General features: G+C 47.9%; 1 non-coding gene across 1 annotated transcript; it reads right to left on the bottom strand.

Annotated features, from left to right (window-relative positions):
- Positions 1 to 9,131: 9,131 nt before the first annotated feature.
- Positions 9,132 to 9,292, bottom strand: LOC138517251 (U1 spliceosomal RNA). The gene has a single exon (XR_011282461.1). It is a non-coding gene; the product is annotated as a U1 spliceosomal RNA (small nuclear RNA).
- Between the last annotated feature and the right edge of the window lie 326 nt (positions 9,293 to 9,618).

The raw sequence follows: 9,618 nt of genomic DNA, 5'->3' as shown, positions 1-9,618 counted from the left end.
GTGCTGGTTGTCTGATACTTGCCTGTATGTGTGACATAGGCCATGTACTTATGTGTGTGTGCAGGGACATCATGGTCATGCATGTGAGGCCAGTAATGTGTGAACCACATGGTTGGTGCATGTGTTCAAATGCAACATGGGGAGATCTGTTCGGAATGGACACATGAAACATGCCAGTCTCTGTACCTGGACATGGGTGGGGGTGAGGGATGGGTGCTGATGCCATGTACATGTATAGTTTCCATGTCTGTATGTCTGACCTGCGTGTCTGTGACTTGTAAATGGCATGGATGCATGACACATGTCTCTGACAATGTTCAGATTCACTGATGCAGCCTAGTCATCCTTGTATCCACTGTGTCTGGGGTGTACGAGTCTAGATGGATGAAACTACGGTGAAGTGTGTGCATGTGATAGGCATGACCCATGATGCATGTGAGTTTCAAACCAACATTGTATGTTTCAAGAGTCCCTTGGACATGTATGCTAATGTCCATAGCATGTGAAATGCCTGTTACTGCATGTGTTTTGCCTGCACTGACCCATGTGTTGTGGAGGGACATGATGGAAGTGATGTTTGACAGTGCCACTCATCTGCTATTGCTTCCTGTCTAGGGGACCATTGTACAGTACCCTGATGTTTGTGTTCTATGCCTCCCTCTACACAGCGGCAAGTGAAGAAGAGGGCGGAGACGGTGCTGTGGAGCCAAGCGGCGGGGATGCCCCCACGGCTCCAGTGGAAGGGGTGGGTGAGCCCCCACAGGGGCTTGCAACGGCGGAAGACGGTGTGGAGCCATCCAGGTTGGTGGTTTCCACAGAGGAGGAGGAGGCCGCTACTGAGCCGCGCATGGGGCCTGGTGGGGGCATCCCTGCTGGTGCAAGTGGTGCAGTCCAGGGCCAGGGGCAGGAGGCAGCACAGGTCGCCGCAGAGGGGCCTGTGCATGCCACTGTCCCTGACACTGTGACTGCACCACCATGCACCAGCAGGGATGCCCCATCCCAGGCCCGTGCGCAGGTAGGGGGATGTCCATGTCATCTGACACTCCTCTACCTGCGGACGAGGGGACCCCCAGCCATATGGAGAAGGTCCTGATTGGTGTCTCATAGCGCACGGGTGTCATTTGTGATGAGGTGCGTGCTTCCCGGGGGGAGCACGCACGTCATCACGAAGAGCACCGTGCCAACGTGACCCAGTTGGGAGCGACCATGGTCCGGGGTTTCGTACATGTGTCGGCCACTCTGGCGACCCTCTCCTCCTCTGTGGAGGCTGTGCGCCAGTCGTTCTACATGCCGTCTTCCAGCCCAGATGTAACCAGGGGCCCCCGTGTAGACCTGCCCCGACCAACGCAGCCAACTCGGTGGGGATCCCATCCCTGCCACAGACGGGAGTAGGAGGTCCAGCAGGGGTGGACACACCAGCAACTGGACCCCAGCAGATGGAGGATGTGACGGCATCATCTGGCAGGGCATGTGCACGATGGCATCGGTGGATTCCATCAGCCAGGATGCCGTCGTGCTGGCAGAGGCAGTGGCATCGGAGGCATCAGCAGGCTCGACGTGGGAGGCATCATGGTTCAGGGCCATCAACATCAGAGGGGCAGGCATCGGCCGGAGGGCAGGAGAACCCTGGAATGGGAGTGTCTTCCGTGTGGGAGTGGTTGGGCCAGCAGATAGGTGCGGAGCGGCGGCGGGCGGAGGAGGAACGGCTCACAATGGTCAGGGCAGAGAACTCCATGCGGAGGGCGCTGAGGCGGGCTGAGTGCCTCGAGGGTATTCGCAGGGAGTTGGAGCTGGACACTACATTATCCCTGCGAGACCTCGGGGCCAGTGAACATGCCCGCCTCCAAGCCATTGAACAGGAGTTCGATGATGCCCTGGCCCATGACATCAACCAGTGTGCCGTTGGACATGCCCGCCGCCATTGTATATAGTTAGTTAGTTAGTTAGTGTTAGGTTTCATTTTGGTTTTCATTTATTTTGGGGTGCTTGGACAATGCCCCACATTTTTGTATATAGTTCTTCATTAGTTAGTGTATTTTGGTAGGTTTCATTTCAACTGTTGGGCTCATGGAGCCTGGATTTCATCCTTGTAAATAGTTGGACTGTGTATTTTTCGCCATTTGGAATTTTATTTGACCATGGAGCAATGGATTTTACTTTTTTCTTGCAGTTCGGATTTGCTTTGTTGCAGTGAGAGTTTGGAGTCATTTTGTTTTGTGTTTTTTTGGATTCAGATCTCATTTTTTAATAATCTTCTGTCATTCAGCATTTCATTCCTTATGTCCATTATCTGATGTTTTTATTTGTTTCACTGCATTTTTTGTTCAATACATATTTTTCCTTAGTTCAATGTGTGGTATTCTCTCATTGGTTTCATGCATGTCACGATGTGGCTTTTCACATTCACTGGCCCCCATTGTGTGTGTGTGACAGACATGTGTTGATGTACATACATGCCATTTGGGTTGTTTCATGTAATGGCCATTTCAATGTGGGGTGTATGTTAGACTTGGTTGGTTATTGGGCCAGGGGTGGCGTGCGGTTGGATTTGGGTGGACATGAGGGCCATGATTGTGGGTCATGTTGTTATGTTGGGGGGTACATGAGTGGGGGCCTGCTGGCAGGTGCCCCGCACTGCTGGGGGTGGGGGTGCTGGGGGACATGTGTGGGACATGAGTGGGGGCCTGCTGGCAGGTGCCCCGCGCTGCTGGGGGGTGGGGGTGCTGGGGGACATCTGTGGGACATGAGTGGGGGCCTGCTGGCAGGTGCCCTGCACTGCTGAGGGGTGGGGGTGCTGGGAGACATGAGTTGGTGTTCATATTGCAAGGTGACATGTGGCTTGGCTGGGGGGCATGCCCATGGTGGATGGGCTGCCTGCGGGACATGACCAGGGGTGCAGGGTAGTCCCCTGTGGTGTGGGCTGCCTGCAGGGGCCATGGATGGGATAGAGGGGACACCTGGGAGGACCCACACTGCCAATTCACGTGTAGGAGTCCCCGTGCACCCCTGAAATACACGTACCCAGGCCAATCACGTGTAGAACTTCCCGCGCACCCCTGAAATACACGTACCCAGGCCAATTGCGTGTGAAAACATCCACGCACCCCTGAAATACACATACCCAGGCCAATCGCGTGTGAAACTTCCCGCGCATCCCTGAAATACATGTATCCAGGCCAATCGCGTGTGAAAACACCCGCGCACCCCTGAAATACATGTACCCAGGCCAATCGCTTGTGAAAACACCAGCGCACCCCTGAAATACACGTACCCAGGCCAATCGCGTGTGAAACTTCCCGTGCACCCCTGAAATACACGTACCCAGGCCAATCGCATGTAGAACTTCCTGCGCACCCATGAAATACACGTACTCAGGCCAATCGTGAGTGAAAACACCCGCGCACCCCTGAAATACACGAACCCAGGCCAATCGCGTGTGAAACGTCCCGCGCACCCCTGAAATACACGTACCCAGGCCAATCGCGTGTGAAAACACCCACGCACCCCTGAAATACACGTACCCAGGCCAATCACGTGTAGAACTTCCCGCGCACCCCTGAAATACACATACCCAGGCCAATCGTGTGTGAAAACACCTGCGCATCCCTGAAATACACGTACCCAGGCCAATCGCATGTGAAAACACCCGCGCACCCCTGAAATACACGTACCCAGGCCAATCGCGTGTGAAACCTCCCGCGCACCCCTGAAATACACATACCCAGGCCAATCGCGTGTGAAACTTCCCGCGCACCCCTGCAATACACAAACCCAGCACAATCGCGTGTAAAACTTCCCGCGCACCCCTGGAATACACTTACGCCGCTCCCCCAGGTCTGATCGAGTGTTATACTTCACGTCCACCCCTGAAATACACGTACCCAGACCAATCGCGTGTGTAACTTCCTGCTCACCCCTGAAATACACGGACCCAGGTCAATCGCGTGTGAAAACACCCGCACACCCCTGAAATACACGTACCCAGGCCAATCGCGTGTGAAAACACCCGTGCACCCCTGAAATACATGTAACCAGGCCAATCGCGTGTAGAACTTCCCACGCACCCCTGAAATACACGTACCCAGGCCAATCGTGTGTGAAAACACCCGCGCACCCCTGTAATACACGTACCCAGGCCAATTGCGTGTGAAACTTCCCACGCACCCCTGAAATACATGTACCCAGGCCAATCGCGTGTGAAAACACCCGCGCACCCCTGAAATACACGTACCCAGGCCAATCGTGTGTGAAACTTTCCGCGCACCCCTGAAATACACGTACCCAGGCCAATTGCATGTGAAAACACCCGCGCACCCCTGAAATACACGTACCCAGGCCAATCGCGTCTGAAACTTCCCACGCACCCCTGAAATACACGTACCCAGGCCAATCACGTCTGAAACTTCCCGCACACCCCTGAAATATACGTACCCAGCACAATCACCTGTAAACCTTCCCGCGCACCCCTGGTATACACTTACGGCGCTCCCCCAGGCCCGATCGCGTGTTTAACTTCACACGCACCCCTGAAATACACGTACCCAGCCCAATCACGTGTGTAACTTCCCGCGCATCCCTGGAATACACGTACACCGCTCCCCCAGGCCAGTTCACGTGTAATACTTCCCACGCACCCATGAAATACACGTACCCAGGCCAATCGCATGTTACTGCGAAACCCCGTAATACACGTTCCCTGCTTTTGCTGTTTGGCAGTCCGGTAAACTGGTCCAGGGTTGGCGCAGCCCTTTGCGCTGGTTTGGGGATTTTGATGGCTTTTCCTTGTGCAAGGGCGTTCTTGGGGGCGTAACTGGCACTGCTGCAGGGCCGCTGCGCCACTCTGCGCCACGGCTGGTTTTGGATGCGTAAATCCATGAATACGCTGTGCGTGGAAATCGATTTTAGCGCACGCGGCTGGCGCCGACATTCGCACGGGCACACTGCGCGCCAGCCGCGTGCGACACTTTTGTGCGAAATTCCATGAATTACCCTGTATATTTGAGAGTTTAAGTGGACCAGGTAGTTCTGTATCTGATTGATTTTATTTTAGTTTGTCTTTCTTCTTTGATGAAGTACCTGGTTTATTTTCCCTAAGGGGTTCTTTTATGTTTGTGGTACTTGATGAAGTTTTAGTTTCTTTTACTCTCTTTGGAGGATTTGCAGTGACATACTGTTGCATTTCTGTTTGATTTAGTTTTCTTTTACAACGTTTTACTTTTTGTGGTACAGAATATGTGTTTAGATGGGGGTGTATAGTGAGCGAAGTCTATTGTATTCTAAAATGCAAGGAATATCAGCGTTTACTTTACTTGTATCAAAGTTGATTAGAAATAGACCGTCAAGTAGACTTAAGCGTGATAGTGCTACGTAGCTCATACCTTCTTTAAAGACTGTTACCAATGTCTATCATTGCTTTGTCTAGGGTAAGACCTTGTGATTTATGAATGGTGACTGCGTATGCAAGAGTTAGAGAAAATTGTTCTCTGCGTACATACATGTCTTTGAAGAGAAGGAATCGAGCTGTTGAGCGGCCTATCCTCTTTACTAATGAAAGTTTGTCAAAGAGAATATTGACAAACTGAATTTTGTTGTTACTTGGGTATGTTTGAAACCCAACAACTGTTACCAGTGCTCCATTAACTAGTCCTTGGTCCACGTCAAGGTTACGTTTAAGCATTACTCTGCAATTTAAGGATAATTTTAATATCTTTTCCAAGCCTGCTGTGTTTGAGATTGATTTTTCTAAACTATTTAGTCTTGTTGTGGCTTGGTCACACATGGTTAGTGTCATACCATGTACATCTAGTTTGTCTGTGGCGCTAATTTCCATTATTGGTTGCATTTCTTTACTTAACATTATTTCATTGAATTTGAAACGGCTTGCAAGAGTTGACATTAAGGCAATACAATTGACATTTTTGTGGGCTAATTGTTCCATAACATCTGTACCACATGCATTATCACCATAAAGTGCATGAATGTGCCGGGTTTTCAATATTGCTTCTGCTTCTTTAGAAAGTATACCAACTCTGATACTTTTTAAGATGTTGGCATAAGTGAGATCTGCAGATTGCTGCATGTTTTCTGTTAATTCTCTGTATTGGAAATGTTGCCAAAGGTTGACATTTCCAATGCTGCCAACAGTTTTTATCGGCAGAGTTTGTGTCCTAATGTTTTAAAAATAGGCTCACCTTTTACTGGTGTCAATTGAAGAAGATCTCCGAAAACAATAATGGGCCTCATTCCGAGGCTGGAGGTAAGGGTTAACGGTCACCGTTAATGGCAACGGTGACCGTTAACGCTTACCACCATATTCCGAGTTCCCTTTTGCGCGTTGGCATTTAACGCCTGCTTTTAGCAGGCGTTAAAAATCCAACCCGCAAAGGGACCTTGGAGTAAATTACGGCACCGTAATTTACGGTGCCGTATTTTACTTCTTCCCCATTCCCATTGAGCCCTATGGGGGCAGGAATGGGGATGGGGAACCGGTATGGTGAATGGGGACTTACCGGTCCCTCCAACCTTGGAATGGACCGGTAATTACTCCATTCACCATGCCGGATTTCCATTGAGTAAATAGCTTCATGGTTGCTTACCATGGTGCTCTTTACTCCATGGATAGCTCCAGCCTCGGAATGAGGCCCAATGTGTTTTCCTGCAAAGAGCTCTTCATAGTTTGTTTTGAGTACTTCTTGTAATCTGAGGTGAATCAAAACCAACATTAGGTTGGACACCATGCTCACTTCATCTATTAGAAGCATTTTCATTTGTTTCAATACTCTGCGTAGTTCCATTGCAGCTTCTGTAGAAAGTTTGTAATAGTTTAATTTGTTTTGGTGCTCTACTGGCAGGAGTAGTAATCGGTGTAAAGTGACACCACCTATGTTGTAGGCAGCTAAACCTGTGTGGGCAGTGACAACAGCTGACAGTTTGTTGTTTGTCAATTGTTGAAGGAACTTACTGATGATTTTGATTAGGAATGTTTTGCCAGAACAATAGTATAGGTTTGTAATTTTGGCAGGTGCATTCTTTGTTTTCATGTTGTACACCATGTGCAATTTCTTTTGTTACTTCTTGAAAAATGCTACATTGCTCATTGTTTAGTTTTGATTGTAGTGTAGTTAAGTCTTCTTTATCTTCATACTGACACATGGTGTTTTCTACTTCTATCATAGCTAATTCTGTTTCATTTGTTATTAGTGGCTCTCCCAGTGGTTCTTGGCCTCCTGTTACAGAAAGTTGACTACTGTCAGGCGTGTCCTTATCTAGTTGGGCCTGTAGTTCTTCTTCGTGTTGCTGTTCATTGTGCAACATTGTTTGTACTGTGTAAAGTTTACATCAGTTATAGTGCTTTCATTTGCTTTGAAAGCGTCTTCATATGAGTCATAGTTATCTAGTATTTCTTCTTCTTTTCTCCATGGTTTAAAGAGTTGTAGCAGGGACATGTAATATACTTCTTTATGTTGATGAGTCTTTAATGACAATTTGATATGATTAATACGATTTGGTTTGGTGAGTTTTACTAAGCTGCCTTCACAGTTTGTCACTCTGTATTTACAGTTTTCTTCATCAGGTTTTATATTATTTTTGTATGTGTAGTTTTGGGCTATGTGGTATGGACACATGGTTTCCAAAGTGGTACTCCTGTTTGGGTAGTATGTGTCCAATAAATTGTTTTTAAAATGTGTTGGCTGTTGGGATCATGTTTGGCTATTGTTTCTATATCTTCGTATGATTTTAGAACTCTTTTTCTAGATTTAGCTGGACCAAGACTTAGCCATACTATATTTTCAGATTTACCATACAGTGCAGTACCAGTTAAACGATCAGCTGCTTCCTAGGATCCACATTCTCTATGGGGCAGCATTTTTATGCCCAAGCTGTATAATTTTTGAGACACTGTTTTATCTGATGACAGGTCATTCCAGAGGTCTTGCAGCTCTGTCTTTTCTGCTTTTGTTACGTATGCTGTAACATATTGTGCAACTGCAGTAGAATTGTCTGCAATGTACTGCACATCTATGTTTGCATTCCATAAGTGGGCAATGATTGCATTGTAATCATTGATATATTTTTCTTCTTCTTTTCTTTTTATGTAATATGTATTTTTAGGTGACTTACCTTTAACACTATGTCTGAAGACATAAGGTGTTCAATTGACCTGTATTTGGTAACTGGTCTAGGGAAACCAAATCGGCATTTGGTGTAGTATTTCCCTTTGTTTTTGTATTTGCGACAACAATATTTGCCACATTTGTGTCTTTGAAATTGTATAATTTGTGCATGAAGATCACTATTTGTTGCTTCTGAAGGAATTTCACAAGTGACATATTTTTCAATAAACTGTAAAACAGTGGCATCACTGTCTTGACCAAATTTAGGAGCATCTTTAATCCATAAAAGCATGTGGATATGTGGTGCTCCTCTGGCTTGGTATTTGTTTCTCCAAAGAAGTGTTGCTCTTCTCCAAGGGGAGGAACAGTTTTATTACAAATAAAATGTAGCATAGCAATGAAGCGATGGTGAAAATATCTTGAAACATTAACAGGATCCAGAGAACAAAGTTCTCCAGGTGCTAGTATATACGAGGTTCTAGGGAGGGCTTGGGGGGGAATTTCTTTTCAAATATGGGGTTGAAATGGTGCATTTTACAGCAGAAAAGGTGACCAAAAAGCCATAAGTTTACAATCAGTTCTGTGGGGGAACATGGAAATTCCATGTCACCAACAGCAGAAAAGAACATTTTACAACACAACACATTTTATTGATCAATGTGTCCACAGTGTAAGACAGCACTGTCACTGATGTAACACATTGTCATGCTGGTTGTACCCAAAATATGCCTCTGTAGCAACATGTCTATGCTGGCTGTTCCCAATTTAGGCCAGCATTGTCCTGTACAAAGCATGGTTGATGCTGCCTGAGCATGTGCAGTGTGCCCAATACATATGGCAGCTTATCTCTGTAATACACATTACTTCTGTGGTGATGAAAGAAGCATAATTCAATTCAACAGATAAAATGTGGAAAAGCGATCACCCAAAGGTGAACCTAATTGAAGAAACGCAATGTGAGTAAGGTATGCAAGGCCTAGTGCACACTTTACCTTTTCTTTCTTTCACCAATAAATCGGGGGGAGAGCGCGAACGTAGTCCCCCACACCAGAAATAATGCAGTCGTGTATCCTGCATTTGGGGACATAGCAGGGGTCAGCAAATCCGATGTGCAATGTGTAAGCTTCACCCTGGGAGATCTGCCCTTGAGATCAGATTCTCCCCTGCCAGTTAAGTATGAGTTGCATGCAAGAGGGCAGGGGTTGGGTCAGTTCTGGGAAGCCCCGCTAAGCGAGGGTGAGAAGGCAGTCCCTGACCCAGCCCCAATCCCCAACCCCGCACCCCCCGGAAGCTCTGAGCGTCTGCAGAGCTGCCTGTCCCGTTTGTAGGGGGATGCTCTGGCAGGCAGAGCCCAGCAGAAGAGCAGATTGCAGCGCAGTTCCTTTCTCCCATCAGGCCCTGCTCGGCCCGAGATTTGTATAAATAGCAGGATGGCGCGAGCAGGCCTGTTGCAGTCTGCCCACTGACCTGTCGGCCCAACACGGGCCCATGGCCCTCCTGAGCG

This window comes from Ambystoma mexicanum, chromosome 6q (assembly GCF_040938575.1).
Source record: "Ambystoma mexicanum isolate Mex_15411 chromosome 6q, UKY_AmexF1_1, whole genome shotgun sequence".
Lineage (NCBI taxonomy): Eukaryota > Metazoa > Chordata > Amphibia > Caudata > Ambystomatidae > Ambystoma > Ambystoma mexicanum.
Note: the sequence above shows the minus strand (reverse complement) of the source record. Positions and strands in the feature narration are given on the sequence as shown.